We start from the raw sequence: 27,101 nt of genomic DNA on the forward strand, positions 1-27,101 counted from the left end.
GACATAATGAACACCATTGAAAGGGCCCTCTTTTTTCTTTCCAAGTCACAAATTCCAATCCCTCACAAGGCAACCCCTTTCTTGAATTCTAATACTATAGATTATTTAGCCTGCTTTTGAGTTTTATAAATGTAATAATAGAGTTTACACTTGTTTTATGTGTGGCCTCTTGGTCTCAATATTATGCTATGAGATTCCTATGTGTGGCAATAGTTTAATTTTCAATGTATTTCATCATGACCAGATTTTGGACCTTACATACTTATACATGTCTTTTGGGACATGTGTGTGAAAATTTCTCTTGCTGTACAATTGTGTTTATGTGGCTTAAAAGCTTGTTGGTAGACAGATGCTAGTTTCCCAAAAGGTTAAACCAATTTGTATTCCCACTGACATAGTATAAGAGTTCTAGTAGCTCTATATCTTTATAATCACTTGGTAATAATTATCAGAGATTTTTGTTTTAGCTGTTCTGTTGGGTATACTGTGGTATCCCATTGTGGTTTTAATTAACTTTCCTATAACTGGTAAGAATGGTGCTATTGTTCCTGTGTGTCTCCCAGAATTCACATGTGAAAAATGTGGTCCCCTGTGTAGCAGTGTTGGGAGGTGGGATCTTTAAGATGTGATTAAGTCACTGAGAGAGAATAATGCCACTCTTGTTTGATCCTGTTAACTCTTGAGGGAATAAGTATGTTCTTGCTCTCAAGTGACTGGATAATTTACCAAGACGGCAGGCTGTTAAAGTAAGGCCACCCTCGTGTTTGGTCTCTTTTACATTCACTGTCTTGCCCTTCAGTTTTTCTACCATGTTACGACACAGTATGAAAGCCCATGCCAGAAACTGCTAGCATGCACTTGGACCTCCCAGCCTTCAGAACTGTGAGACAACTAAACTTATTTTCTTTACAAATTGCTCAGTCTCAGGTATTCTATTTTAGCAACAGAAAATTAACTAAGACAGATGGCATTGGTATACCAGATCAACAATTCCTTGGCTTTCTCTAAGTTAAAAGGTACATGGAAATTTAGAAGAGGCATTAAGAAGCATAGTAACTTTATTTGCCTCCACTAAATGAATACTCAAGTCTTAAAAAACCTATAATTTCCTATTATATAAAGAAAATTATATATAACCTATATAAAGAAAATTATGTATAATATATATGTTATATATTACTTATATTTTATATATTTGTTACATATATGTACTATATTATATATTATATATAATTACATATATATAAATTGTATAAAACCTTATGTCATTAAATGTATGCAAGCCTAACAATCCCATTTAATTTAAAATTCAACATCTATTTTTTTCAACTTTGACTTTTCCATTAGCTAATTAATACATTATAATCTATCAATTTTTGTCCTGTTTCATTGGGTACCAACCTATCTTATGACAGTAGAATCACAGCTGAATGGCGATGATTAGAATTTGTTGCAGGAGAATGATTGCATACCCCATTCGTGTGTTGGGAAAACTAATTATTTGTTCAGCCATTTGAAACTAGGGATGGCACATGGGCAACAGGCATGAAAATGATCCAGGAGAGCAGCATGATCTTGACAGAGGGCCTAGGGCTCCCACCCATGCAGCAAGTGTGACAGCTCCATCACTTTCCCAGTCATTTCCTCTGGGGAGCTATGTAATGGTTGATTTATTTCCAGTACTATTAGTTTCCAAACAGTGTGAGAGCCTGGATGATATGTTGTTGAGACAATTTGTATGTGCATAATTTAATACTATGTTGTCTTATGGTATTCTTGCTTATGAAGCCATATTATCAGGAATTAGCAAAATTCAAATACGTTTTTCTTTGTTTTAGTTTGATAAAATATATGACAAAAAATTTACAACTTTAACAGTTTTCAAGTGTACAATTCTGTAGGATTAAATACACTCTCATTATTGTATAGCTATCACCAACATCAATCTCCAGAGCTTTTTCACATACAAACTTAACTCCAATGCATAGGAAAACTCTACTGCTTTAGAGCTTCACCCTGTTCATCTTTATGTTATTGATTTCACAAATTACGTCTATATATACATATACATAAAGGGTATTCCTTTATGTATACTTAGAATTATTTTATACATTTGTTTTTTAAAATCCTGTAGAAAATAAAAAGTTAAGTTACAAACCAAAATTACAATAATACTCTTATTTCTGTTTGTCCCTGTGTTCATTTTTACTGGAGAACTTCATATTTTCATATGACTTTGAGTTACTGCCTATCATGTTTTCATTTCAACTTGTAAGACTCCTATTAGAATTTCATATGTAGTAAGTCTAGTTGTAATTAACTGCCTCAGTTTTGTTTGTCTGGTGAATGTTTTAATTTCTCCCTTATTTTTGAAGAAACTTTATGCCAAATATAAGATTCTAGATTGACAGGTTTTTTCCTCATTTTAGCACATTAAATATATCATCCTACTGCTCTATGGTCTGCAAAATTTCCTCTGAAAAATTCAATGATAGGTTTATCAAGGATCCCTTGTACATGATTAGTGTTCTTTCTCTTGCTGCTTTCAATATTCTCTCCCTGTTTTTGGCCTTCAAAAATTTGATTGTAATGTCTCTTCTTGTGAATCTCTTTATTCTACTTGGAATTTGTTGAGCTTCTTGGGCTTATAGATTCATGCATTTCCTCAAATTTGCAAAGTTTTCAGCCATTATTTCTTCAAATAATCTCTGTATCACTTTATCTCTCTTTTATCTTTTTGGATTCTTATAATGTGTACAGCAGTCTGTTGATCGGTTTACTGTAAGTCCCTTAGGTTCTGCTCTGTTCACTTTTCTTTACTCTTTTTTTTTTTCTTTTTGCTCTTCAGACTTAATAGTTTTAGGTGACTTTTCTTCAGGTTCACTGATTCTTTTCTTTGCTTGTTCAAGCTTGCTGTTGAACAACTCTAGTGAATTTTCAATTCAGATATTGTATTTTTCCACTCCATAATTTATGTTTGGTTCTTTTTTATGATTTCTATATTTATCAATATTTTAATTATGTTCATATATTGTTTCTCCACTTCCTTGAATTTTCTCCACATTCTTCTTTTGCTCTTAGAGCATATTTAAGACAATTATTTTAAAGTCTTATCTAGTGAGGCTGATGTGTGTGTTTCTTTAGAGACAGTTTCGGAAGGTTAACTTTGTTCCTTTTGATGGACCGTATTACCCTATGTCTTTGAATGCTTTATGATATTTTTGTTGAAATTTGGTCATTTAAAAAAGAGGCCACATCCCCCAGTTTTTGCACACTGGCTCTGTGCAGGGGAAAACTTACTAATCAATGTAATATGAACACATAAAGTCCTCTGAGACCTTTTCTGAGCATATATTCTGTCTGGGCATGTGTGTATGCTTTTCCCTCTTATACATACTGTAGAACTGTGATTGCTTTCCAGAGCTCCTAAAAACCTGTATTAGTCAGTCTGTTGTTTTTAATGTTCCTGTGGGTAAACAAGGGCTTGGAGCTTTCTAATCTACCAACTTGCAGATGTCACTCACAGACCCTGTTATGTTTCAAGGAGTCTCAACTCAGCTTCTTCTTGGGGCCTTAGATGTTCTACTATATTATTTCCCAATAATCTCTTACCTTCAGTTTCTGTGGACCTGCAACTTCCCCTCTCTCCTGCAGTTTTTGCATGCATGCCACTGGTTTACATGGTTTCTAGCCTAAGATCCCAACTATACTACTGTTTCCTCTTCTGAGTTCCAAGTAAGGAGAGTGAGAAACTAGTGCCTTGGCAGTGCTCACACTGGTTATAACCTTGCAAATATGATCTACTTTGCTCTTTCTGGTCCAAGTGAGGGAACTGGGTATTGACATCATCTTCCACCTGTGAAGCACAACATAGGATAAAGAATGGGGCAAAGGCAAGTAAAACACTATGAAATTTCTTACCATTTTTAATGTGGCTTTTTCTTGATTGGGCATTTGCTTGGTTTCTGTAGATTTTTGACTATCAGATATACTATTGAATTATATAAATCAGTCTATAAGTTTATCTATTTATTTTAGTGTTTGTTTTCTGTGATGGATAAAAGGGCTTTGAGCTTTCTATTCTGCTACTTTCCTGATTATTTTTTAAAAGTTTTTAACAAAATACATTGTGAATGTAATACAATATTGTATATTTTGTATATTATTTTGATATATGATTTCAGCATTGGAAATAATTTCAATGACTTGAAAATATGTTATAAGCCTTTCAAACAGGGAAAGCAGAATTAGTTATTCATGTTGACACAGTTGTATTATGTTATTTCCTACTCTAATATATGACTCAAAGGTAAAGATTAATTTTTCATGTGACTTTTATTTGCAATCTATGACCCCAATAAGCACTGTGTTGAATTAGGCTTCTTTAAAAAAATTCCAGTGGATCAACCAATTTTTACTTATTAAAAATAATAAAAAATAATAATATGTAATAAAAATATTTACTTCTTCAATTTTACTGTAGTTTTCTAGTTTTAATCAGTTTGTTGTTCAAACAAGCAACAGTGTTATAAGCTAACTTTTGAAGGAGAAAATGCATACTATGGTATTTAAGGAATTGTGGTTCATTTTAGATACATGATTTCAGCATTAACAAAGAAGAATTCCAATGACTAAAAAATATGTTATAAGCCTTTCATCATAGGGAAAGCAGAATCTATACGTTTCTCATGTCAATATTGTTTTCACTATGTTGTTTGCTACTCTAGTATATGATTTGAAAGGAGAAAGAGCTGAGGTTAAGAGTCAGCTAGGGGGCCAGGCATGGTGGCTTACACCTGTAATCCCAGCACTTTGGGAGGCCGAGGAGGGCAGACTACGAGAGGTCAGGAGATCGAGACCATCCTGGCTAACACGGTGAAACCCCATCTCTACTAAAAATACAAAAAATTAGCCAGGCGTGGTGGTGGGTACCTGTAATCCCAGCTACTCGGGAGGCTGAGGCAGGAGAATGGCGTGAACCCAGGAGGCGGAGCTTGCAGTGAGTCAAGATGGCACCACTGCACTCTAGCCAGGGCAACAGAGCGAGACTCCGTCCCCCCCCCGCAAAAAAAGAGTCAGCTAGGGTTATTTTTATTAGTGGAACAAATCCACCCACTTTGCCTTTGTATCTCATCAGCAGAGTTAGTTTGGATTAAGTATGTATAAACAATAATTTTAGTCATTTTTAACCAGTTTGTAACACCATTTCTAAAGTTTAACAATATGCATGTGATACAGAGATAGCTGGATAATTTTATTCATGCCTTGTGTTCAATTTAATAAAAGAGAAAAACACTTTGAGTTAAAGTCACACTTTTAGTGAAATGGAATGCTGTCTTTTGTTAATTTTTAATTTATAATTATTGTGGGTACAGAGTAGGTATATATATTTATGGGGTATATGAAATATTTTGATAAAAGCATAAAATGTGTCATAGTCACATCAGAGTAAATGGGGTATCTATCACCTCAAGCATCTATCCTTTGTATTACAAACAGTCCAGTTGTACTCTTTCATTTATTTCAAAATGTACAATTAAATTATTACTGACAATAGTGACACTGATGTGCTATCAAATACTAGATCTTATTAACTCTATTATTTGTACCCATTTATCATCACCACCTCCCCCTCTTCCACCTACCCTTCCCAAACTCATCATCTACTCTCTGTCTCATGAACTATTTTAATTTTTATCCTCCACAAATAAATGAGAACATGATCAGTTTGTCCTTCTGTGCCTGGCTTATTTCATTTAGCATAATGACCTCTGGTTCCATCCATGTCATTGCAAATGATGGGATCAGCCATCCTTTTTATGGCTGAATAGTACTTCACTGTGTATATGTACCACATTTTCTTTATCCATTCATCTGTTTGTGGGCATGTAGGTTGTTTCCAAATCTTGACCATTGTGAATAGTGCTGCAATAAACATAGGAGTGCAGGTATCTCTTCAATATACTGCTTTGTTTTTTGGGGGAGTATCTACCTAGCAGTGGAATAGCTGGATTATACGGTAGCTCTGTTTTTAGTTTTTTTTTGAAACCTCTGAACTGTTCTCCATAGTGGTTGTACTAATTTACATTCTCACCAACAGTGCACAGTGGTTCCCTTTTCTGCATATCCTCATCAGCATTTGTTATTGCCTGTCTTTTGGATAAAAGCCATTTTAACTGGGGTGACAGGATATCTCATTGTAGTTTTGATTTGTATTCCTCTGATGATCAGCGATGTTGAGTACCTTTTTCATATGCCTGTTTGCCATTTTGTGTCTTATTTTAAGAAATGTCTACTCAGATCTTTAACCCATTTTTGACTGGATTATTCAATTTTTTCCTATAGTGCTGTTTGAACTCCTTATATATTCTGGTTATTAATCCCTTTTCAGAAGGGTAGTTTGCAAATATTTTCTCCTATTCTGTGGATCGTCTCTTCAATTTCTTGATTGGTTCCTTTGCTATGCAGAAGCTTTTTAACTTGATATTGATATGAACAGGAAGCAGGGAAATACTGGGTAAAAGAGGGCGGAGTCCCTGGCAAGGGCTCCACCCTCAAGCCTGAATTTGTGGCCCTAAGTGAGAACTTCACTTCCCTGTTTTCCCACCCAAATGTTGCCTTTTGGCCTACCATGCCCCCTATCTTGTGCTCATAAGAACCCCAGATCCCAAACTCAGCACACACACACAAAAGAAAGAAGCATCTGAACGTTGAGAGGAGAAGAAGCAGCTGGACATCAGAGACAACGGTCAGAGAGGAGTTCAGCCGGGGATGGTTAGGCTGCCTTCCCACTTTATCCCCTTGCCAGCTTTCCATCCCACTGAGAGCCACTTCCACCACTCAATAAAATTTCTATGTTCACCATCCTTCAAGTCCTTGTGACCTCATTCCTCTTGGAATGAGAGGACAAGGACCCAGGTATGGGTGCAAGACGCTGTCACACTGACTCTCCACTGAACTGTTTTAACACTTAAGCCATCCACAGACAGCAAAACAAAGAGTACACTGTAACACTCACCCTTTCAGGATCCAGAGGTCGCATGCAACCTGTAGACACTGCCACAGGCCTGTATGTGGGGCGGGGGGGCGGCGCCCAAAGTTACTTGCCCCTGCTCCTGCACCTTCTCACCTGTGTGCTCCTACTCCCACAAGGGTTTTGAGCACTGCGGGCTGAGTAAGCAAGCCACCCCTTCATGAGTCCCACAAACTGGTCAGGGAACTATCCTGTCTCAATGTTATTCCATTTGTCTATTTTTTGATTGCCTGTGCTTGTGGGGTGTTGCTCAAGAAATCTATGTCAAATCCAATGTTGAAATGTTGTCTTGGAAACCTTAAGTAGTGAGCTATTAAGTAATTTTCTATAGCCAAGTTCCCCACTCTAAAATAAAAAGCCGATGATGGCCTTTACCAAGAATTTCTAAGAGTTTCTTTAACAATACAGTAAAATAAATTGAGAGGAAATACGGAAGTTATGAACTATTCATTTAGGCATGTTTATTTTCCCTGAAATTATACCCCAGATGTCATTAATACATTTCTTCCACAAACACATGGCTTTCAAAGCAGGAACATTTTTAGTTTTGCATATAAGGAACTGTATATTTAACATATTCTTCAGAAACAAAAATCATTGAAGATGACAGCCATGTACAGCAAACGAAAACAACCATTAGTAGGTGTTATTAAACAGAAGATTGAATGTCCATTCATCCAAACAACTATAATATAAAACTTAGATTTATTTTGTATTAATTTATGTTTATTCTTCAAGAAAACTGAACATGGAAAAGCCTTCTGATTATAACTACTTTCTTGGCAGATAAACAGGGAGATAGCAAAGTAGTTATAGTGTAACATAGGAATAGAATTTATGCCAATCACTCTTTAGCTTAGATCCTATGTTGTATAAAATACATTTGCTAATTTAATTACATGGGAAAATATTGAAATATTGTATTATGAAATAATAATTCATACCATAGACTACAAGAATTGTGAGGTCGTTTCCCTGAACAGAATATTGTCTTCCCAACCTTAAGTGTTAGGGAAATGTTTTGTCTTGATAAATATGCAGAAAACCCTAGCAATATTTTGATTCTCTATAACTTATGGATCTCCTCCTTATACAGGCATAATGTGAAGTACATTAAGATGAAAACAGGCTCATTTCCTCTAACTTTAAATAAAAAATAATTATCTTTATTGTGACAGGGAGGAGTGAATACAAGGTGCTTTAAATGTATTGGCTCTGTTAAAGGTATTTTTTCCTGCCAAATGCACTCAGTTAAAACAGCTATCATAGGCTTACCCTATTTTCAGTAAATCATTATTTTTTTCATTTTATTTTTATGATTGAATTATAAAACTCTTCAATGGCTCATCTTGGCTCTCTCCCCTTCCCTGAAGCCATCCCAAGTGAATATTTTTGTATACAACAGCACAAATATGCACATATATTTGTCTGTGTAAGGTCAAGTAAATGTCCATGATTTTTCCTTTATGGTAGTTCAGATGACCTTTTACAGGCCATTTGCCCCTAATACTCAAGTCTTAAACCCTCCTATTTAATTTACATTACTTGATCTTTTTCTCAGTAGAAACGAAAAGTCCTAGTATACCTATAATCCAGACTATCCATGGGCAAAATTGGAAGACAGGTGAACACTTTTCTCATTTTTCTTCATCCCATTTTTCTTTCTTTTTTACTTATTTATATATTTTTTGGCCTTTTGGTGCCAGTGTTCTTTTGTTCTGCCATCCCACTCATTCAAAAAATCGATTATAGTTCAGGCATCAGACAAAAGAGATTTGATAAATTTCTTCACACTAAATTGAAAGTAATGGCTAAGCTCTCCTATACAATGTCATTTTTCCTTTAATACGTGATGTTACATATCTAGGTAAAGAATTATAGATACCAATAACAAACACTAGGGTAACTTGTGAAACAATAAAATTTGTTGCCCAAACCAAGAAACTTTTGATAGAAAAAAAAAGCACTATTAATCACTCCCTGAGGATAATAGTGTAAAACAGAAGTGTCTTTTGTAAACCAGAAACTAAATGTCATCTTCTAGCCCTAGTATTCTTTGTTCAGGATATTTAACCCTGTATGTAGTTCCCACGATTTGCAGACATACACTGTCTTGCAAAACTTAATGTTAAAAGACATTGCTCTTTAAGGTGTCACCAAGATGGCTTAGAAATCCTATGATGGGTAATTTTTTTCAATTTTTAGTTCAGAATAGATAGTTCCTTGGAAAAATCCTCAGAACTTAATTACCACTCACAACCAAGTTACTCTATGAATCCACATTACTTCATTGAGCCACTGTTTCCTTGTTTTTAAAATTGTGGGGGGAGGTAATTAGACTAGAAAATGCCCAAAGATATTTTCATCACTAATATCCTATGAGTGTGAGCAAGAATTATGATTAATTTTTATCCCTTCAATAAATAATAGCACAAACTAAAAAATCATTTATATGTAATCTATGTAAATTTTTGGAGCCCTGTAAAATAATGGTTGAAGAGAAAGGTGACAGAAATTTACAACTCCATTTTTTCCCCCTATTTGTGGTCTTCAATTGTGGACCAAGTGTGCTTGATCCCTTTCAAAAGTGAGATGTCATTGCAAATTGCAAACTCAGGTATAATTTTTTTTTTTTTTTTTTTTTTTTTAGCTAGAGCATGATGAATGTTATTCTAGTATGTGACCCTTTCTGCTGATTGTAAAATGAAAATAAGGGCATTGGTTTTTGTTTTATTTGTAAAAAAATTGTTAAAAATCAAATTATCTGCCATAATTCTGTATTATTTAAACTGAAATAATTTCACCTTAGGGATTCTGCAACAGTTACTAACAATTATAATGGCAGCTAAATGACTGTTCTCTCTTCATCTAACCCTAATGGACAGAGTCAGGTTCTCTGGGAAATCCATTCAGTTACTCTGATTCTATGAGATTAGAAGGTAGCATGACTTAAGACTTATGTAAACAAAGATAAAGATAAAGAATAGTGTTGAGATAAGACATAACATTAGAGGAGAATGAATACAGATTTTAAAAGGAGACAGATGATGCTTCAAATCTTGGCTCTGTGGGTGCTCAGTTTGTAACATTAGACTAAGTCACTGATTCTCTTTCAGCCTATGTTCCCTCATCTGTAAAATGGACTGCTGACATCTAATAACTCACAGAGTAGTTAAAAAATTTAAATGAGATAAATATGTAGAGCTGTCACCATTGCTGTAATGTCATAGACTGCACAACAATTACTTTTCTTTGCCTGAGAGTCATTAACAGATATAATCAGGAACTACTACTTGCCTTTGGAGCCTGATGTTTTTGTAACTTTTGTCCATATTACACTCTCAGAAACTATCCTCTTACTCTCCTCTCCACATCCCTGCAAATAAAAACAACAATGACATTGATTCACAGACTGTGCTAAGTCAGATCAGCTGATGCATCAGCTGTAGGGAAGTGAGCCCTGTCTTTCAGGACATCAATTCTCAATATTTGTTACTCATTAGAGCAATTGTTTACATCTTTAAGAATCTAACATTTCTTTTTATTTTCATGTTTTAGTTATTTCCAGTCAAGAAAAAATAATACATGCCCAACCTAAGTCATTAGGACTTTGTTTGATACAAAATGTGTTGCTATTTTTGATGGAGTAAACACAAATTTAAGATACCCTGTATGGCCAGGAAACACCATTTCAGAAAGCCACGAAGTAAATGATAGTGAGGGATGAATGGGAGAGAGCACTGAGACTGTGAAAATACTGCTTGTATAGCACTTTAGGCTCCTAGTGAGGCAGATCAAGAATTGTCTTATTATCTCGATATTGTATAATATGTTTCAAAAAGCCCATCCGGAACATTATTTTGATTTGTATTCCTTTAGAATCAACTTCAATTTCCAGTACTATCTTCTATCATTTTATGTTGTTATAAAAGTGAATCAAATATTTTTAGCAAACTGTAGATTTTTCTTCATATAAGAAAAGAAAAAGACTATGATGATAAAGAAGAAAGACAAGCAAGAATGAGTTTATGCCCAAGTGTTTAGGGTTATATTGTATCTTCAATACTCTCTAGTTGTTTCTACACTGCGGAGATCGTAGGGTTTTTAAAAAAAAGTTAGGTTGAACTAAAAAGGAAATGATACAACAGTTTCTAGACATTTTTAGTCTATTTGTATGACGAAGTTGAGTTCTTGCTCACTTACCTTTTCTTCACCTCCCACTCCTCCACCCCTCCCCCCACACACAAACCACACACTTGCCCTCCAGGCTGGGAGAAATTCATTGCTGTAGAATACCATCTATCATACCACTTCTTCCCAAATGCCTGCACAGTAGAGGAATTAATTCCCAGAGGGAGGAGTAAAATTTCCTGTTACAGATGCATTATATTTTATATAGCATCTTTTCATTGAAAGATCATTTTTCTGATTACACACCAGGAAGATTTTCAATTTCCCCCATTTCTCCATTACTATGTATTACATGAAGTTATTTCTTTTGCTTTCCTTTCCCCTATTGCACTATATTCTTATGTATGTTTCTAATAGCATCTTTCTCTTTTAGCAAGCAGTCTATAATCTGGACTTTAAAAGTCACCTACACCGCAAGGCTGAGTTTTTAGTATTGGGAAATATGTTTAAATTAGACATAAGCTACGTTTTGCTAATAGTTCTCAGATAGTTTTGCAAACAGTTCAATATTTCACTTGTCCAAAGGTCATTTATTTTGCAAGCTTGATTCCCAAGAAAATAACTAAGATCATAAAAGGACTCTGAGATTTAAGAAGAGATATATCTTATGTGAGTGTTGTGCATAATGTATTTGCTCCTATATTAAGCATAATTCCAACTGGTTTTCCAGACTGCAGGGAGTTAGAAAGAGGCAGTAAGTCTGTTTAAATCAGATATACTGTCAGTGTCAAAAAGGGATAGCTGACAAAATAACAATAGATAAAAATAAAAGAGACACTCAAATTTACAGATTGGAAAAATTACAAAACCATGATTACTATGATACAGAAGTAAGTTCATCAGACACAGAAGAATAAATATATGCCTCATTTATTCAGTTTATGAAAAAACATGAATGTGTAATATACCTTCTTAAAATAATTTTTCAAAATCAACTATTGGTTTTTATTGGACATATGGCATTATGTTTATAAGTTATCTAATACAATCTCAGAAGACTGATTTTTGATAGTAACAATATGCAAACATATTGTCTTCACTTTAAATTTCAAAGCACATACAATAATATTACTTAACGGTATAAATACTTTGAAGTTTCAAATATTTCTAGGCAACAGTCTTATAAGAATGCCAGATTATCATTTATTTATTTGATAAATAATATATTTACTTGGTACCATCTATGGACCTAGAATATTGTGTGGTGCTAAGAATACAACTGTGGAAAAGATATTATTTCTGATTCTAAGGAGCAAAAAGTATACATGGGACCCTAGATCCATATTAATATTCATACTAAATGTTCATTCATCTACCTGGAAATATTAAATCATTTAAATATTAAATGAGGAAAATAGACTTTTTTTTCTGGCACATAGAAAATGTTCAGTGTTTGTTGAAATCGATTCAACTCTCATGTATTTTTCACAACTACCCAATGAGCTGAAGCGTATCACTATCCCTACTGACTGTCAACTTGTTACCAAATCTCTTTAGCCCAGAATCCTTAACTTTAAAATGAGTATGTAATTACCTAACTTTTGGGGTTATTGTGAAGATTCAAGAAAATAATAGCATGTGCATAGTTGTTTTTTTTTAAGTTTTCTCCTTCCCATCCTTTTAAATGCTTATTTCCAGAAGATCAAATGAAAGAACCATAACATCATGGTGGAATATATTTTGATTGCCTTTTGAAGTTTACTAATATCATTATTTTCATAATTTAAGCATCATTTATTTTTTGCAAATTAATGTAAAATAATTTTGTAGAGTACTATTGGAATTATTATAATAGAGTATATACATACATTCATTGATGCCAGGATTTTATTTTATGGATAATTATTGAATAAATCATGTTGCATTGGAATTTAGTAATGCAAAAATCATAATTCACATTTGGGCTCTATATACCTTTAACAGCTTGTTCCTGTATCTCAAATCCTACAAGGATAGGCATGTACTACTTTATGCTTCATAGCTTTTTGTAGATTTTCTATTCTCCAATTTTTAGAGTATGTATTTTTTGAGCAAAGTTCAAGGTAAGCAATGAGTTTAACATTTGTAGCCAGGGCAGACCTTCAAGAGTGGGCAGTTAGTTGATCTAGGAAGCTTCAGAAGTAGGATATGGGAGAATGAGAATTTGTCTGTCAAAAGTTAGATGAGCCTGTCAGTGGTCATTAGGCAGGTACCAGGAGAGCTGAGAAGCAAGTAGCAAGGATCCCTCCTAATGGCAAGTGAATTTTGGAAGGGGAACTTCAGTTTCTAACAAGATCAGTGAGAGGATGACCAAGTTTTTGCTCCAGATCTTGGCAGTGTATGTTTATATGCAAAAAAGAAAAGAAAAAGAGACGCAAGTATATTAACAGTGACTCAGTTAATGTAACTAAAATGCAGGATATTTTTCATGGTGAATAATGGGGCAGAAGTGAGCAGAGGTGGAAATTGTCATGAGACAAATAACAAGACAAGTGAAAATCACAGAAAATGTAGTTAATGAGCAAGTAGATTTTGAGCTGTGAACAAGTGTCACTATGTTAGTCCTGGGACGTATAAAAATATAGGAGCTTGTGCCTTTAAGAAACATATAATCCAGCTGCAGAAATCATCCTTCATTACGTAAAAAGAAAATATAATTTTAAAAACATTCAGAGAATGATTTCTGACAAATTGTTTGCATGCTCCTGAGACATATGACATGTGGCTCATGTTGTGATCTAAGGTTAAAAGAGCAATTTGTTGTTGATCTCTTAAACGTAGTCCCACCAATTCCTAAATCTGCATCAAGTCAATTTCCCAACAGTTTTCTCTCTACATACTATTGGGCAGAACAGCATTGAAAGAAATTGATAATTATAGTCTCCTTTGTAATTTGCCTTGTAAAGTATTCTCATTGAGATTCACTTTCCAGTACCCTGCCTGGATTGCTAATTCTTTTCAGTGAGAATGCTTTGGCTGAGTTGTATTATTAATGAAAATTTATGCCTCCCAGTAACTTTTTATATGAGGGGAAAAGAAAATAGCAATGACAGGAAAGAAAAGGAGACCATTAATGTGAAATTCATATACAATGTTGCTCTCATTCTCTGGTTGGAGGTAGTTTTATATTCTTGGAATTAGTATTTACATTAAAACTTTCCATGCAGCACAGTGACTCATACCTATAATTCCAGCTACTTGGGAGGCTGAGGGAGGAGGATTGCCTAAGCCAGGAGTTGGAGACCAACTTGGGCAATATAATGAGACCCCATCTCTTAGGGTTTTTTTTTAATTTTTGTTTTCTTTTTATTAGCTGGGCATAGTGGCACATACCTGTAGTCCCAGCCACTAGTGAGTCTGAGGCAGGAAGAATTGCTTGAGCCCAGGAGTTTGAGGCTGCAGTGAGAGATGATTGTCCACTGCACTCCAGCCTGGGTGACAAAGTGAGACCCCATCTCTAAAACAGACAAGCAAAAACTTTCTTTGTGACATGGTGACATTATTGAGGATTGAAGGTTATGGCATATAGTTTAGTCACATTAAATTAACTTAAGGCTTCACTGTGTGCTTTGCCAGCATTTCAGTCCTGTTTGAAAGGCTTTCTTTTATTTTACTATGTGATTAGCTATATAGTTGGTCCCATGCAAGGAAAAGATTCTGTGCTTATGCAAGAAGACTGTCATACACAGAGCTCATGAACATTTTTTTAAACCACTGTGATGGGTCAAGGTTTCTCCTGAATCTCTCTAGCTTTGCATATTTCCATGATGTGCACAACTTGACTGCCTTGCTTCTGGAATTAGCTCTGTAAGAGATCATGTTCACTTATGATTTAAGTGGCTAGTTTATAGCACTTTGGCAGTTTCAGGAATGTACTCTCTCCCCATGGGTTGTAGAAAATGATTCTTGCTTCCAAGTTCTGGAGGCTCTCCAAATGTGAAACGGGTGAGGAAAAGATAACATGTAAGTAAAAATAGCCAAATATTATTTTGAATAAATCCCACAAGGAATGAACACAAAATGGTTCATAGCATATATGTTTAGCAGGACCAGGGATCTTTCATAACGACACAAGAGTTTTCTCCAAAAAGAATCCTTGTTCCAATTCATTTCTTATATTTTTACAGGAACTTCTTGAACTAGAAGCTTCAAATTAGCAAATATCTTATGTTTGTATGTTCAGTTTGTGTCATGTGTGTCAGAAAAAAAACTCCATCTGGCATTCAAGGTCATAGTCTGGGATAGAGAAAGATGGCACTGGTTCAAATGGGTAGACTACTGGGCAATTTCTCAAAAAAACATCTGCAACAGTCTCTTGTCTGTGCTCTGGAAAATGAACAGTCAGAATGGTACAAAGCTCTGAAATCAAGGGAGACTTCTGCAAGCCCAAATTTCTCTTTTGGTACTCTTTCCACATTTTATATTTGTTTCTCTTCATTATCTTGAAAGTATTTATTATTTGTAAGAAATTCATTACCATGCCTCTGAGTTAGAAGACATAGAGAGAATGGAGAAAAGTCTTGGGAGGCTGTAAATGAGGCAATCCAGTATAGAAGCAACTCAGGTTGGAGGAAGAAGTGTGTGCGTAGGCTGACAAGCCAGGCCAGACCCTGTAGTTGCCTTGTGTTGAATCTTGGTCTTAGTACTAACCAGCATTGACTTCAACAAGTCTTTTTCACTTTGCTTATGTGTAAAATGGCAATAACAATAGCACTTACCTCAGTAAAGTTTATGTGGTGATTGAATAGCATATGGCTTATAAAACACAACACAGCATAAGATAAACACTCAAAAATTACTAACCATAACAGGTTAAAAAATGTTAGTTATTATTTGAGAAACAAAGTTTGAAGACAAAAATGAGATATAAGAGAACACATGGGAATATGGAAGTTAGTGGTACTACTAATATGCTGAGCAGAGTCTTAAAAAGGCATGTGTCCACCTGGCAAATGAGAAAATAGTGCCTTCGTGATACAGAGGGCATCATGGTCAGAGAGTATAGCCCCTGGTTAAAAGAAAAATGCCATGGTGTAGGTGAAGAACTGCCAAATGGTTCGTACTTTCAGAGTATACTCTTCAAGGCAGGGGGATGTGGGAGACAGGATTTCAGAATCAGATGAAGGCTGTCTAATGAAGGCCATAATAGTTTATGTAAGTAGTTTGTACCTGTCCTTATGAATAGTAGAATGCCATTGCTGGGTTGTAAGCAAGAGAGTAGCATGGCCTATTCTCCCAGACTGTCACGAGAGCATAGATTTACAAATTAAATACATTACTCTTCATGTGGTCCCTTCTCAAAACCCATACCTATCTTTTACTCTTTGGCTCTTGACTTTAGTTGCATCCTACACTCATGCATTGGTTTTGATTGTACGTTCTATGTTTATTATATGAGTATAGCTTGCCTGTAACTACATTAGAGAAAGGGTAGATTTGTCCTCATTTTCACCATGCAAGTATTTAGATAGGGAATCATCATAATGCTCAGATTACTTTGCAAATCAAATATTTCTTATGAAATATATTGGATTAATATTAAAAATATATTCACTTATACAAATAGTGTTTATCAGGTAGGGCAAAGATATATCTATTTTAATAATCTAGTATATTAGAGTAGCCATGCAATGCTTGTGTTCTGGAAAAATTATGAACTCACAATCACCTAAAATGTTAATGTCTTTTGTCCCTTAACCGATGTCTCCCATTGTGTCTCTCCTACAACTCATATTCTATGTGGCAAGCATGATGATTTTTCCTACAAGACAAACAGAAGGGAAATTTTATTTAAAACTTCAGGAAATGGAAAGCAGTAGAGAAAGTGAGTGAAGGGATCTAAAAGAATACTAGAAATATTGATGAGAATAACAAAATGATTTGGAAAATCCTTAGTACCTGCTCTTAATACTAATGGTTGCATTCTGAAATTCAGCTAAAGAAGCTAAGAGGTGTCAAAAATGTATCACATTATGTTCTAGCAGATGGTTAAGTAGTATTTTTTCGTTAACTCATTTATCTAAAGCTCTTTCATCTATATTAAAATTGTCCTAAGGAAAAAAGAAGTTTCAGAAATGTTTGTCATCCTTTATTTTGAGGGAAAAATCCATTTTCTATGATATCTGTCAAGTGCAAAAACCTATTTAAAGGAATTAGCTGTAATAATTCACTGCTTTGAATTGATTCCTTTTGCAGTATTGCTTCCCACACTTTCATCTTATTTCATTTTAGTGTCTTTATCTTGCAGTTTCAATGATCAAAACTTATACAGTACAGAATATATATGTACATTGTGTGTATATATATATATAATATGTATATGTATGTATCCTAAATACCAACAACCTGTTTAAATGCAACATTTGAGACTTACTTTTCTTGTATAGACTTCCTCATGTCTACCATGCCCTCTAATGTCTATCTGTTGCCTGTATACTCATCTTTTAAATACATTATTCTGCTGGTGTTATATCAACCCTTTTGGAAATTTTGTTTGAGTTCACTGTTTGAAGGTGGCCTGTGTTTGTGTGTATGTGTGTGCTTTTTTCCACAGGAGAGGTAACAGAGACACAGCTTAAAAATAAGTGCAAAAGTTGAAAAACAATTTTAGCAAAGTGTCATAAAAGGAAGACAAATATAAGCAATGGAAAAGTGACTTGTGTTGGTATATATTGATATTTATTGTTTATAATCTGAGAATCTGAGAGTTAATAAAGTGAAGTAGTATGACTAATGTCTTAACAGGATTTGTGCATTCCAGCCTCTTACTTACCTTCTAAGTTATCTCTTTGAGAGGTTGTTCTCTATCTACAGTGACACTCTCATTACTCAAGACTGATTTTAGCGTGTCTCATTAAAAGCCTACTTCCAACTCCTTGGTCCATTTTAATCTTTCGGACTTCTCATTTCACCATTCCAGCCATGAATGCAGACAGACTGCAAGGCAGCTGCAGCAAAAATTAAAGGCATGGGTCAGTATTCATATGCAGTATCTATGTGGTTTAGAAGAGCCATCCAAATGATTTTTTTTTAAAGCACTAATCAGGAAAACAACTCTAAAGACACTGACACTGAGTAAAGAATTAGGAAGCTTTTTGAGTCATGTGCTGTGGGCCCTGAAGGTTGTTGCCAAGGAGGAGTTCCAAAAAGATCTTGAGCAAAAGGAGCATCAGTGAAATAAAGGGCTCAACATACATTTATATTCTAGTATTAGCAAGAAATCTGGTATGATTTTCTATAAATCTGAATTAGACCATTTTACTCCTCTTTTGAAAAACTTGTAGAGATTCCCAATAATCTAGGTAGTGATTTTAAAGCTTTTTAACTTAAATATCCCTAAGGACAAAGAAGAGACAATCATGAAATTTCTTTGTCTTTGAGTCTTACCTTAAAAATGTATCTGAATATTTTATTTATTTCACAATTTGAAAGACTGTATTAAAATTTTACTGTCAAGCAAAACAAATAGACCAGAAAGTTGCATCAGGTTTCTTTATATTTTAATAGAACACCGATGTTACCTCCAACATTCATCCACTTCACACATCCAAAAAAATTAACCGAGCATTTGCTATACAGTACAGAGTGTCAAATGATGGAACTGTGTGCACCTCACTATATTTTATCTCTTTGTATGAGCATATTTCACAATAAATTGAATTTCTTGAGAGTAAGAACTCTTTATTATTCACTCTCATATCCCAGTGACTAGCATAGTGGTTGGAACACAGAAAATGCTGAGAAAATATTGAATAAATAAAAATGTTTGTTAACAACCATTTCGAAATTTTATGGTACATTATATATTGCCATTTCAGTTTTTATTCCAGTATCATCCTACTCAAATCTATTATCTTTATTTATATCAGAGTCATTGATCTTAATGCTAAGTCTAAACTTTTCCCAATTTTATATATTTGGCAAATATGCATGGCTTTTTAAGTTTTGCACAATAAAGTCTAACATTTAAACTCCTCCTTAAGCAAGATATACAAGAACTATGACTGTCTCGTGCCTATTCTTTCAGTGTTAACTCTTACTGCTCTCCTTCAACTCAGTACATTTCACTTTTTCCACACCTCTGGGCTCTTACCCATGTTTGTACATATATGCTTACATTTTGTCTAGACTGTACTTCTTTCTTTTGGATCTAGCAAATTTCTACTAATTCTTCCAGACCCATCCCAGGCATTTCTATATTTAAAACCTTCCTTGACCAACAGATGTAATCACTTCTTGTATGCAATCACTTTCCCTAATTTGTACTTTTATTGCTATTATCCCCAAACCATGTTCCAAGGACACTAGCCCTGTAGAATGCTAACAGTGTATTGCATGAGGTAGGGGATAAAGAATATTCTAGGGTCAACAAAATTGGAAAATTATGTATTTAATAAAATTAAGCAAGTGTTTTTATTCTAGGAATAGTCAGAGCCTTTTCAGTTTTCATGTTTATTGTGAGTCTTTAAGAGTAAACTTCATAATATGCAGAGTTTCCCATATGTATTCCTCTATGAAATACATGTTTCACACGTCGTTTAACATCCCATGGGACACAAGCCTTCTACTAAATGTAGTTCGTGAAAGCTGTTCTATTATTTTACTTACTATGATTATTTTCTTAAGACATGTGAGTCCTTGAGATCAGGGACTGTGCACTCAGTAAAATTTGCTACTCTTTTGCTTAGTAAATGAGAGTAATTGTCTGAATATTGACTTAGTTTACATATGAAAATATTCTAAATCATATCTCAATGAAAAGACTAAAAAAGTGTCACTTTTCATCCATCTTAATTGCTGTGATTTTGTTTGAACTAGTGCATATGAATGTTGGATAAATAAGTAAAACATGTAAATAAAATGAGAATTTATTTTTTAGTGTACTCTACCTATTTCAATGTTAGAGTTTTTCATATGCTTAATATTCTATTGCAGTATATTTTAATGGTCAAGAAGCTTTAAAAATAATATACACTAAAATTTTACATTTTTACAGTACTTAATATTGATAATTACTTCATGTTGATCATTATTATGCACATATTCAGTTGGAATTTTATAAAAGACAGTACAATTATTTCAACTATATTTAAGCCTATATTTAAAATATTTAATAGGCTACTGGGTGTAGCTAAATCCCTTTATAATATCAGATATAACACCAAAATATTCATACAGACTGATGGCAAAATGTAGTCAAGGTGCAAACATAGATACTTAGATTTACCATCCGAAATTTAGTTAGCTTTCATTCTAAATAGATGGTCAATATTGCTCCCATAATATATTTTAATGAATAATTGGTTTAAAAATACACTAAGAACATTTTCTACTCCATACTAACCCAATTTGTGGCAAGATAAAGAGTTTATAAAAACCACCTGAATTTGTGTATTTGATGATTGTTCATTGGTTTGGCTGAATTTCTTCAGTTGTTTTATTGAATCTATGAGTTGATTCAACTAAAAAAGTAAAACTTTATCAAACCTGTTTGCATACATATTCAATGCCATTGTTTAAACATTATTTTCCTGGTGTTAGACTATAGCCTGAGAAGTGAGATAAGCATTCTACTGCCATTTCTCTTCTCTTTTCCTTCTATGAAATGATTATTTTCTTCAGATAATTATTTTAAAGTCTGGAGAGATAATGTTATTGAGAGTAATGTTCATAAAGAACATTGTAAGTGAATTATTGAAACATTATACCCAAGTAGAGTTCTTATAAACACAGGGAAATATTGAAGAATTAGAACTAATAATTGATCTTATTGGTTAGTTATATGGAACTGCATTTTTATTAAACAATTTGACACGCTTGCATTCAAAAATTTTATCTTTTTTCACTTTGAAGATACAATTGTAGTCTTTTAAACTACTCTACCAATTTAAACAATGAAAAAAATTAAGACTATTTCTATTCAAAATGAAGGAAAGGACTCAGGCTCATTTATACTGTTCACCACAATTAAGTGATAAAATCAATGAGGAGAGTGGGCCATTTAAATACAGCTATTAATCATTCATTTTTATGTGGTTTAACTTTTATTTTTATAATGACAATAGAGTATAAAATGGAAATATGAGGAATCTCTTCCAGCCAAGTTAATATATACATTTAAAAAGTCATGAAAATGTAAAGATTGTGTTTTTAATAGTCATACTTCAACCCATAGTCAGGAACACTCTACTGTATTCACATACGGCATGGACTGATGGTAGCAGAAACAATGTTCTTGGGTTAGGTTGATTTGATAAGTAAACTAATTAGGTAGAGAAATGTTTAATTCCAATGTGACTGATCAGACTTCAGTGTTTAAGTACCATTTTTATTTGGTCATTTTCTGAGCTTCAAAGTTAAAAGGAGCAAGAGGATCCTAATCTAATCAAATCTTCATAATTAATGCTACTACTCTAGATGTTTAGCAACAAGGATCATGGCCTTGGCCTCCTCCAAAACTGCTTTAATTGTTCTCTGCAGCTCAAAAGCCCGCTCTTTTTCACTATCTTTAAAACTGTGATGATTTGTTAAATAGAACACTTCTTAAAAAGCACTTATACTCAGACTTTAATGAACAGAGGATTCATCTAGGAAGTTTGTGAGTAGGCAGAGTCACGGGACCCAATACCCTATCTGTTTGATGGGTCTTAGATTGGACTTAGGGGTCTGATTTTAAGGAATGTCCTTAAATCTGTTACAGGTGGTCCACAGATTACATTTCAGAAGCACTGCAAGAGAGAATAGTTGACAGCCCAAAGAACAATGTTCAAAGGGTATACAAGTTCAGATGTGTTTCAGACATCTTGCATACAGGGAAATTCAATCCACAAGACTGAATATTGCAAGAAGACATCTCAAGAAGGGAGTCTAAGTTATGGTGTGATGCATGAGTAATGTGGAATGGTGTGCCTACGAATCCAAGAACATTCTAGCACTCCCTCCTTCCTGCAATGCAAGGACCAGGGGATAAGGAAATGAGATTTGGCTATAGTCAACTCTAAGAAAGGCAGAAATTGCTGGATAATTTAGCCTGATTTGGTGACTTAATTTCAAGTCTCAGTGGATGGTGTCACCAAGTTTACTTCTGTACAGTCAGTCTCAGAATTGATTCATAAAGTAGATAATATTGAACCAATAGGTGGGGACTAGTAATTGAAGCAAAGAAAATCAGGTAAGAAATGGCAGTCGAAACATTCCAAGTCTGCCTTTTATAAACATTCTAGCTGATCTCCATTTTCCAGACTTGTCGTATGGTAATAAAGAATTGATTCTTCAAAGGGAGAAAAAAAATGGGATTTTGGTTTGTTTGCTTTACTCTTTAGTAGACGAGTAACTTGTTGGGTATTGAGGTAGTATTATATAAAATAGCATTTTACTTTGTTTTTCCTACTTTAAGTAGCAGTACTCAGTATTCAAAAGAGCATTGGCAACAGGCCAACTATTAAATATTAAACTCCTTTTCTGGCTTTATGGATATTTATTTTAAACATTGCTCATAGTCACTTTTTTTAAAAAAAAGAAATGCACTTCTGTGCTTTGCTTGAAAACAAACTGTTTATGGATACTATGGCAGAATATGCAAGAAGTAAGAAATTAGTCTACCTTGTCTGCCATAGGACTTTGAGATGCTTTGTTAATCCAGCCAGTGCTTCCCTGTAAGTAAACTTTGGAATACAGTGGAGACAGCTAGTGCAAAATCCAACAACAGCATCACATAGACAGGCTGTGGTGTGATGCCTTGATTCATAGCCTAGAAAGACACAAGAAAACCATTTGTTATAGAAAAGGCCAATATTAAAACAACCAAATAAAATCTACCTTCCCAACACACACACACACACACACACACACACACACACACACACACACGAATGTGAATACATAGGCAGAATGGATTGTCGTTGCCAACAGAATCAAGCCTAGCTCCTTGATGTGATACTTATGGCCCTTCACTATGTGGTACCAATCTGGTGGTAATGCTTTTCTTTGTTCCCTTGATATATCCCTGACTTGTCCTACATTTTACTCAAACTGGATAACTTAACATTCCCAAACTTACCCTAGGTATTGTGGCTGCACTCTCTCATCACACTCTTTCCTCTATTTGCTGTACTGTTTTCTCCAGATGCAGAATCCTACCAGTCACTCAAGGCTAGCTTAAATGCTCCTTCCACCTAGAAGCTGTCTGTTCTTTATGATCAGAAGGAAATAAATCACTTTCTTTTCAATTTCCATAGCACTTTTAGATTTACCTTCTTTTCTAGGCCTTTCCATTTTCTCACTTCTATTGTATTTATCTGCATCTGGATCATCTCCTTTTTGAAAACTGTATGTTCTTGGGTATCAAGAACTTGTTGTCCCTCCCCTGCAATTGCCTTTAGCAAATAGCTTTATATAGGTAGTAAGTATGCAATATGTATTTTTTAACAAACGTCTTCTTTTGCATGTGTTTTGTCTTATCAGTAAAAGTTCAAAATATGAGCCTTGAAATTTAAACATCAGAATGCTTTCTGACTCTATGGTCTATTAATAAAATCTAAAATTGTCTTATAGCAGTTTTTAAATGTGTTTTGGGATATGCTGTTGTTTAACTTTTAGTACCAGTCATGTCCTTGACTATTAAATTCTGCAAGGTTTTTTGTACTACCTGCTGTCAACCCAGAAAGTATTCTCCATTTTGTAGGTGCACAACTTTCAAACTCATACAGCATTTTAATGCTGGTTTTATTTGTCCTTTATTCTATCTTTTCAAGATATTTTTAGATCTTAATCAGTTTTGCCAGTAGAAAGACTAGCTGTCTCTCTCCCTGCACGTACCCCCTTCATTTGCAGCTCTAGGTAGTATGATCCACAGAGAAGCTTAGCAATTCATTGATAAAACTGAGTGGTACAAGGACAGGAATAGAGACCTCTCTTCTATCTCTGGCATCAATTAAAATCAGCAAATTATAAATCATCCACTATGACCATAATCCTCCATCTTATCCACAAAGATGTCAAAGGATATTTCACTGCCTTACTGTAATCAATATGTGTTCTTATTTAAAAATTTTTCCCAATATATCCAGTGCATCACAATAAAAAGAGATGAGTTCCTATATCAAGCAAGTAATGTAAAGTTTTGTGTTATAAACTTGTTTGCATTGTTTGACAACATATATAGTTCTCCAATGTTAGCTGTGCATTTAGACTTTAATGAATACTGAGAGAAGATTCTATTAATCATTTCAAAATAGTGAAAGCTAACAGTTTCAATCTTTTGAAACATCTATTAGTTTAATTTTTTTAGAGATGAGATCTCACTATGTTCCCCAGGCTGACTTCAAACTCATTAGAGGAAAAATCAGTTGGTTGCTGTCTTAGTCCACCTGGGCTGCTATAATGAAATACAATAAACTGTGTGGCTTATAAGCAGCAAAGATGTTTCTTACAGTTCTAGAAACTGGGAAGTCCAAGATCAAGGCACTAGTAAATTCCATGTCGGGTGATGGCTCACTCTTCTGGTTCGCACATGGTACCTTCTAGTTGTGTCCTCACATGGTGGAAGGGCAAACAAGCTACCTTTGAGTTTTACAAGCAACTAATTCCATTCATAAGGACACAGCCCTCATGATTAATCACCTTCTAAAGTCTCCACCTCTTAATACTGTTGCATTAGAGATTGGGTTTCAGCATATGAACTTTTAGGGACACAAACGTCCAGACCTAACAGTTGCAATTATGAAAAGTAATACAGAAAAATCCAGAGTCATATGGGGATAGATATCAGGCAAACCTAACCTAGGATGGAGGGTCAGGGAAGGATTCTCTAAGAAAGTGACAGTTAATCTAAATCCTGATAAGAGTTAGACAGCCAAAGGGATATTGACAGTTGGGCACTGAGGGGGAGGGCAGATTCTTTAAGGCAGAGAAAGGAACACCTATCCTGAGATGAGAAGGAGTCTGGCACTTTTTAGAAAAATAAAAGGCATCCAATGTGACTGCAGGGCAGAGAGTGAGAGGGAGCATACAGGCTTCCTGTCATTTATGGTATTCCTGCAGGCCACCTATTAATTTTAGATTTTAGCCCAAAGGGAATGGGATGGCAGAAAGCCTATTTGCTTATTTGTATTTTGTTTGTTTAAATTAACAGTGAAATATAATCAGATTTGCACTGTAAAAAGATCATTCTGCCTGCTCTGTAGGGAATGGATTAGAAAAGAGCATAAGTAGGTGAAGGAAAACCAGTTTGAAGGCTTTTGCAGAGGTGAGGGAGAAAAATAACAGTGCTTTGGAGCACGTAATAACAAAAGGGATCAAGATTAGTGAATAGAGTCAAAAGAGGTTTAGGAAATAGAAATTATAAGACTTAGTAATTGATTGAATGTGGTGAGGAGCAAAAAGAAAAAGCCTAGGCTTTGTTCAGCATGGTGGATATTAATTAAGTATAATAGTTGCCCAAGGACAAATAGCTAATAAATGTTAGGGATTTGGACCTTGTTTAAAATTTGTGCTGTTAGCAGTATGCTCCTCTGAAACCCAGCTTAAAATGGCCAAGCATTCCAGTATTTGAAATTTTATATTATAAACTGGTTGTGCTTGAATGTGCATAACAACATAATGGAGAGACATGTGCAATTCAAAATGAATAATGGAGAAGATCCAGGATCTGTCATTCAGAATTAGCTTTGATGACTCTTCAGAGAACCTATGAAATAAGGGGTTCCTTAATTTGTTTCATTCCATATCCTAGTGATAAACATAATGATCATAATGAGGTATTCAAGGTAAAATGAAAAATAAACATTCCTTAGGATCCTTGAATGAAAGAAAAAATTTTCCCCAAATTATAAAATAATGTATTTTCTCTATAATGTTCTATCTTGCTCTGTCTTGCTTAATAATATCAAAATTGTGATATATATCCTCAAATTACTTTGTAACCATTTGCACAGATCAGGAGAATTAATTATATGTGAGGTCAGGTAGAATCTCTCCTTTTTTGAATTCAGATGCCCTTAGTAATGTGAGGTAGTAAATCATAACCCATAATCATGTTTTTTTTCCCCCTTCTGGGTTAACAGAGAATCACAAAAAGAATTATAGCCACAGGATTTCATCTTTAAAAATGTTGCCAACAATAAGTAACATTGTCACCAGGCAGAATCAGGTGCAATTTTGCCTTGTATATTCTTAAATTTTTGTTTCAGATTTGCTTTCAAAATGTATTACTTAAAGTTTCTCTGACAGCTCTGAATGCTGTTTTCTACATAATATACTTTTAGGTGTAATTGCATATGGACACTGTACACATTATTCTGATGGAACAAAGGGAGTAATAAAATATGTAAAAAAAATAACAATTTTAAATGTTGATAGACCACTATAGATGGTGACACTATTTTGTCTCCTTCACAAGCCTGCTACTGTGTATATAGCTATTTCTCCAGTTTATTTCCTGTTTTTCTAGCTCATTCCTTTTCCAAGAGAGGCAAATCAAGACATGTCAGATTATGCTTGATCTGCGGAAGATGAGCAAGTTCTGTGGCTTTGATCACAAGCTTCAGGGTGGTCAGGATGAGGTGTAGGGACCATGTATCTCCAGCCCTTTGGGACAATGTGAGGAACATGGTAACTATCAAGTGAGAGGAAATAAGTTGTTTTGCAATACAGAAACCACCATTCCCATTGACAAGGGTTCAGACTTACAGAATCAAGAAATAACGATAACTTCTGAAAATAAAGGATAAAAAGTAGCATGTTAAGAATGTATATTATTATTGATAACATTGTCATGTGGAGTAGTGAAGAGCACAGGCTCTGGACCCTGGCTTCTGGCATTATCAGTCACTAGCTCTGTGACTTTGGCTAAATTACTTAAGTGAGGTAGTGTTCTTGGGTGGCTTTGTCACAGGATCCT

General features: G+C 34.5%; 1 long non-coding RNA gene across 2 annotated transcripts in view; it reads left to right on the forward strand.

Annotated features, from left to right (window-relative positions):
• The window catches only part of LOC134807676 (uncharacterized), an 841,508-nt gene that overhangs the window by 740,274 nt on the left and 74,133 nt on the right, over positions 1 to 27,101 (forward strand). The window lies entirely within an intron of this gene.

The sequence above is a fragment of the Pan troglodytes genome, chromosome 11, assembly GCF_028858775.2.
Source record: "Pan troglodytes isolate AG18354 chromosome 11, NHGRI_mPanTro3-v2.0_pri, whole genome shotgun sequence".
Taxonomy (NCBI): domain Eukaryota; kingdom Metazoa; phylum Chordata; class Mammalia; order Primates; family Hominidae; genus Pan; species Pan troglodytes.